Below are 6,000 nucleotides of genomic sequence, written 5' to 3'. Positions count from 1 at the left end.
AAATCTAAGTGGGCGGAGCTTAATGGTTGTATATTAATTGTCCTATTGAATTTAGTCAAGGAATGTATAGGAACTGGAATTTTGGTTCTAGGACCTACGGTGTAGGAGATATGGACAAAAAGTCAATGTGGTCTGCTATAGCGCCACCATCAGGCCAATTTGGGTCCCTGTATGGGAATCTGGTCCTTGGAGTTAACTGAACCTTTTTGCCAAGTTTGGGGTTTCTAGGCATTACGGTCTAGGCTGCACAATGCGTTTTAGGTCAAAAAATGGGACAAAGAATAAGAAAAATAAGAAAAATACCAGCAATTACAATAGGGTTCCCACACTATGTGTGTGTGAACCCTAATAATAAGAAAAATAGGCCACTTGGCTTCAATAGGCAATAGACCCAATAGGTCCTTTAGACCCAAAAGAAGCTGTTTGAGTGGAAAAAATGCACAAATAAATCAATGTGCAAAAAAATGTTCAATTGGGGCACTAAAGGCCCAAAAAGGATCAAAATAATGTGTATTGGCAAAATGATTCAGATCACAGAACTAAATCACATGCTGAGATCAGCTTTGTGTGTGTTTGTGTGGTGTTTCATGTGAGCAATAGTTTTCAGTCCGTTTCAATGTATGGCCACTAGATGGAGCCCAAGTACTACCATACTGATATCTCATTAATCTCAGTAATGCAATATGACATTTTGGTGAATTAAAAGGTTCATTTCTGGTCAGGCAGTGCACTTTTTGTTATAAGATGCAATTGCAATGTTATAGAACTTATTGATCTGGATCATACAAGACCAATTACTTGTCTGTATTCTGCATAACAAGATTGCAGCATGAGTTTTTATGTTTTCTTAGGTTTTTGGGTACTGTAGCGCCCCCGACAGGCCAATTTGAACAAAACTTGGCATGCCTCACAAGGACTTCAGGATATAAAAGCCTTTCAAATTGGGAGTTGATTGCATACATGGTTCATGAGTTATAGCAATATAGGTCATATATGGCATGGCCACAATGATATAATGGGAAAATAGACCAATCAGAAAAATAAAAATCCAAAATTTTTTTAATCACTTTTTACCTACAGAGTCTACTGATTATGCTCATAGCAATTTTGCCATAATTGGATCAAATTCCTATGACTAGTTTCTAAAGAGCTATTTTCAAACAATTGATGAATGTGACAAAAGTATGCATTTTTTAACAGGACTTGTAATTGCAAAGTTGTCAGTTCTACTGCAAGGAATAAAAAGAAACAAGTTGCATGTTCCTAAGTGAAAATTTGGAGGAGTTATGCATGATTTTCACAAATAGCGCCACCTAGTGGCCAAACGTTTTAAAACTGCACAGCATGACACATAGTCCTGAGATATGCACAGTGGTGAGGTTTCATGTTGTTTGGCCAATGGTAAGTCTGTCAAATGGCCAATTATTTCAAATAAAAATTAATTGGCTCATGGCGGCCATGTTTTTTGAGTGATGATGTCATCATTGTGTGTCTTGATATCACTTGGGCCCCTGATGATGCCTGTAAAGTTTTGGCTTGATGTGACTAATGGTTTCTGAGATACAGTTTTTCCCATGTTATAGCGCCCCCTATTGGACAATCGAGGCCAGCTTTGACCTATGACCTCGGAGTCATGTGCCCTAACAACTGTTAAAATTTTATGAAGATCCGTCAAAGCGTTGCTGAGATATGGCTGTTTAAGTAAATTTGGCCACGCCTTGGAGCTATTGATTGACATGTGACAACCAGACTGTATGCAAATCTCAAAATGTTTTTAAGCAACTTTGATAATGAGATTCTCCTGAATATTTTGACACCAAGGTTGTGGTGATCCGATGAAAAACCAAGGAGTAGTAGGAAAAAGTAGGTTTTGCATATTATGCAAATTAGCAAAAAATCTAAGTAGGCGGAGCTTAATGGTTCTTGAGGCTTTTTTGTTTGTCTGGAGCCAGGGAATCCACCTGAAGTGGAATTTTGTTTCTAGGACCTAAGGGGTGGGAGATATGGACCAAAACGCAAAAGGCTGCGCTATAGCGCCACCATCAGGCCAATGTGGGTGTCTGTACTTTAGCACGGTCTCGCAAAGAGACTACACCATTCTGCCAAGTTTGGTGTCTCTGGGCCTTACGGTCTAGGCTGCAGTATGCGTTTTATGCGGAGAAAAATAATAATAATAATAATAATAAGAAAGAAAAAACCCGACAATTACAATAGGTTTCCCACACTACGTGTGTGAACCCTAAATATAGCCGCAAGCGGCAATTGGCGGGTTCACACACGAATAGGCCTCTTGGCCTCAATAGGCAAAGGCAAAGGTCCTTTAGACCCTAAATGTGAAAAAGAAGCTGTTTGAGTGGAAAAAATGCACAAATAAATCAATGTGCAAAAAAAGGTTCAATTGGGGCACTAAAGGGCTAAAAGGATCAAAATAATGTGCATTGGCAAAATAATTCAGATCACAGAACTAAATCACATGCTGAGATCAGCTTTGTGTGTGTTTGTGTGGTATTTCATGTGAGCAATAGTTTTCAGTCAGAATATGGCCACTAGATGGAGGCCAAGTACTACCATACTGATATCTCATTAATGTCAGTAATGAAATAGGATATTTTGGTGAATTAAAAGGTTCGTTTCTGGTCAGGCTGTGTACTTTATGTAAAAAAAAAAGATTCAGTTGAGGCACTAAAGGCCGAAAAGGATCAAAATAATGTGTATTGGCAAAATGATTCAGATCACAGAACTAAATCACATGCTGAGATCAGCTTTGTGTGTGTTTGTGTGGTGTTTCATGTGAGCAATAGTTTTCAGTCAGTTTCGGTGTTTGGCCACTAGATGGAGCCCAAGTACTATCATACTGATATCTCATTAATATCAGTAATGCAATGACATTTTGGTGAATTAAAAGGTTCATTTCTGGTCAGGCAGTGCACTTTTTGTTATAAGATGCAATTGCAATGTTATAGAACTTATTGATCTGGATCATACAAGACCAATTACTTGTCTGTATTCTGCATAACAAGATTGCAGCATGAGTTTTTATGTTTTCTTAGGTTTTTGGGTACTGTAGCGCCCCCGACAGGCCAATTTGAACCAAACTTGGCATACCTCACAAGGACTTCAGGATATAAAAGCCTTTCAAATTGGGAGTTGATTGCATACATGGTTTATGAGTTATAGCAATATAGGTCATATATGGCATGGCCACAATGATATAATGGGAACATGGACCAATCAGATAAATAAAAATCCAACATTTTTTTAATCAGTTTTTACCTACAGAGTCTACTGATTATGCTCATAGCAATTTTTCCATAATTGGATCAAATTCCTATGACTAGTTTGTAAATAGCTATTTTCAAACAATAGATGAATGTGACAAAAGTATGCATTTTTTTTTAGGACTTGCAATTGCAAAGTTGTCAGGTCTACGGCAAGGAATAAAAAGAAGCAAGTTGCATGTTCCTAAGTGAAAATTTGGAGGAGTTATGCATGATTTTCACAAATAGCGCCACCTTGTGGCCAAATGTTTTAAAACTGCACAGCATGACACATAGTCCTGAGATATGCACAGTGGTAAGGTTTCATGTTGTTTGGCCAATGGTAAGTCTGTCAAATGGCCAATTAATTCAAATAAAAATTAATTGGCTCATGGCGGCCATGTTTTTTGAGTGATGATGTCATCATTGTGTGTCTTGATATCACTTGGGCCCCTGATGATGCCTGTAAAGTTTTGGCTTGATGTGACTAATGGTTTCTGAGATACAGTTTTTCCCATGTTATAGCGCCCCCTAGTGGACAATCGTGGCCAGCTTTGACCTATAACCTCGGAGTCATGTGCCCTAACAACTGTTAAAATTTTATGAAGATCCATCAAAGTGTTGCTGAGATATGGCTGTTTAAGTAAATTTGGCCACGCCTTGGAGCTATTGATTGACATGTGACAACCAGACTGTATGCAAATCTCAAAATGTTTTTAAGCAACTTTGATAATGAGATTCTCCTGAATATTTTGACACCAAGGTTGTGGTGATCCGATGAAAAACCAGGGACTAGTACAAAAAAGTAGGTTTTGCATATTATGCAAATTAGCAAAAAATCTAAGTAGGCGGAGCTTAATAGTTCAAATTTATTTTTTATTTGCCTTGACCCAAGGAATCCAACAGAAGTGGAATTTTGTTTCTAGGCCCTACGTTGTGGGAGATATGGACCAAAACGCAAAATGCTGCGCTATAGCGCCACCATCAGGCCAATGTGGGTCCCTGTCTCTATTTCTCTCATTGCACACCTGCTGCACCTTGTTGCCAAGTTTGGTCTTTCTGGGCCTTACTGTCTAGGCTGCAGTATGCGTTTTACAGGGGGAAAAATAATAATAAGAAAAACTTCAGCAATTACAATAGGTTTCCCACACTGTGTGTGTGAACCCTAATAACAAGCGGCAATTGGCGGGTTCACACACGAATAGGCCACTTGGCTTCAATAGGCAATAGACCCAATAGGTCCTTTAGACCCAAAAGAAGCTGTTTGAGTGGAAAAAATGCACAAATAAATCAATGTGCAAAAAAATTTTCAATTGGGGCACTAAAGGCCCAAAAGGATCAAAATAATGTGTATTGGCAAAATGATTCAAATCACAGAACTAAATCACATGCTGAGATCAGCTTTGTGTGTGTGTTTGTGTGGTGTTTCACGTGAGCAATAGTTTTCAGTCCGTTCTGATGTTTGGCCACTAGATGGAGCCCAAGTACCACCATACTGATATCTCATTAATCTCAGTAATGCAATAAGACATTTTGGTGAATTAAAAGGTTCATTTCTGGTCAGGCAGTGCACTTTTTGTTATAAGATGCAATTGCAATGTTATAGAACTTATTGATCTGGATCATACAAGACCAATTACTTGTCTGTATTCTGCATAACAAGATTGCAGCATGAGTTTTTATGTTTTCTTAGGTTTTTGGGTACTGTAGCGCCCCCGACAGGCCAATTTGAACCAAACTTGGCATACCTCACAAGGACTTCAGGATATAAAAGCCTTTCAAATTGGGAGTTGATTGCATACATGGTTTATGAGTTATAGCAATATAGGTCATATATGGCATGGCCACAATGATATAATGGGAAAATGGACCAATCAGATAAATAAAAATCCAACATTTTTTTAATCAGTTTTTACCTACAGAGTCTACTGATTATGCTCATAGCAATTTTTCCATAATTGGATCAAATTCCTATGACTAGTTTGTAAATAGCTATTTTCAAACAATAGATGAATGTGACAAAAGTATGCATTTTTTAATAGGACTTGTAATTGCAAAGTTGTCAGGTCTACTGCAAGGAATAAAAAGAAACAAGTTGCATGTTCCTAAGTGAAAATTTGGAGGAGTTATGCATGATTTTCACAAATAGCGCCACCTAGTGGCCAAATGTTTTAAAACTGCACAGCATGACACATAGTCCTGGGATATGCACAGTGGTGAGGTTTCATGTTGTTTGGCCAATGGTAAGTCTGTCAAATGGCCAATTAATTCAAATAAAAATTAATTGGCTCATGGCGGCCATGTTTTTTGAGTGATGATGTCATCATTGCGTGTCTTGATATCACTTGGGCCCCTGATGATGCCTGTAAAGTTTTGGCTTGATGTGACTAATGGTTTCTGAGATACAGTTTTTCCCATGTTATAGCGCCCCCTATTGGACAATCGTGGCCAGCTTTGACGTATGACCTCGTAGTCATGTGCCCTAACAACGGTTAAAATTTTATGAAGATCGGTCAAAGCGTTGCTGAGATATGGCTGTTTAAGTAAATTTGGCCACGCCTCGGAGCTATTGATTGACATGTGACAGCCAGACTATATGCAAATCTCAAAATGTTTTTAAGCAACTTTGATAATGAGATTCTCCTGAATATTTTGACACCAAGGTTGTGGTGATCCGATAAAAAACCAGGGACTAGTATAAAAAAGTAGGTTTTGCATATTATGCAAATTAGCAAAAAATCTA

This window comes from Brachyhypopomus gauderio, chromosome 15 (genome assembly GCF_052324685.1).
Source record: "Brachyhypopomus gauderio isolate BG-103 chromosome 15, BGAUD_0.2, whole genome shotgun sequence".
NCBI classification, from domain to species: domain Eukaryota; kingdom Metazoa; phylum Chordata; class Actinopteri; order Gymnotiformes; family Hypopomidae; genus Brachyhypopomus; species Brachyhypopomus gauderio.
This window is presented reverse-complemented; position numbering follows the sequence as displayed.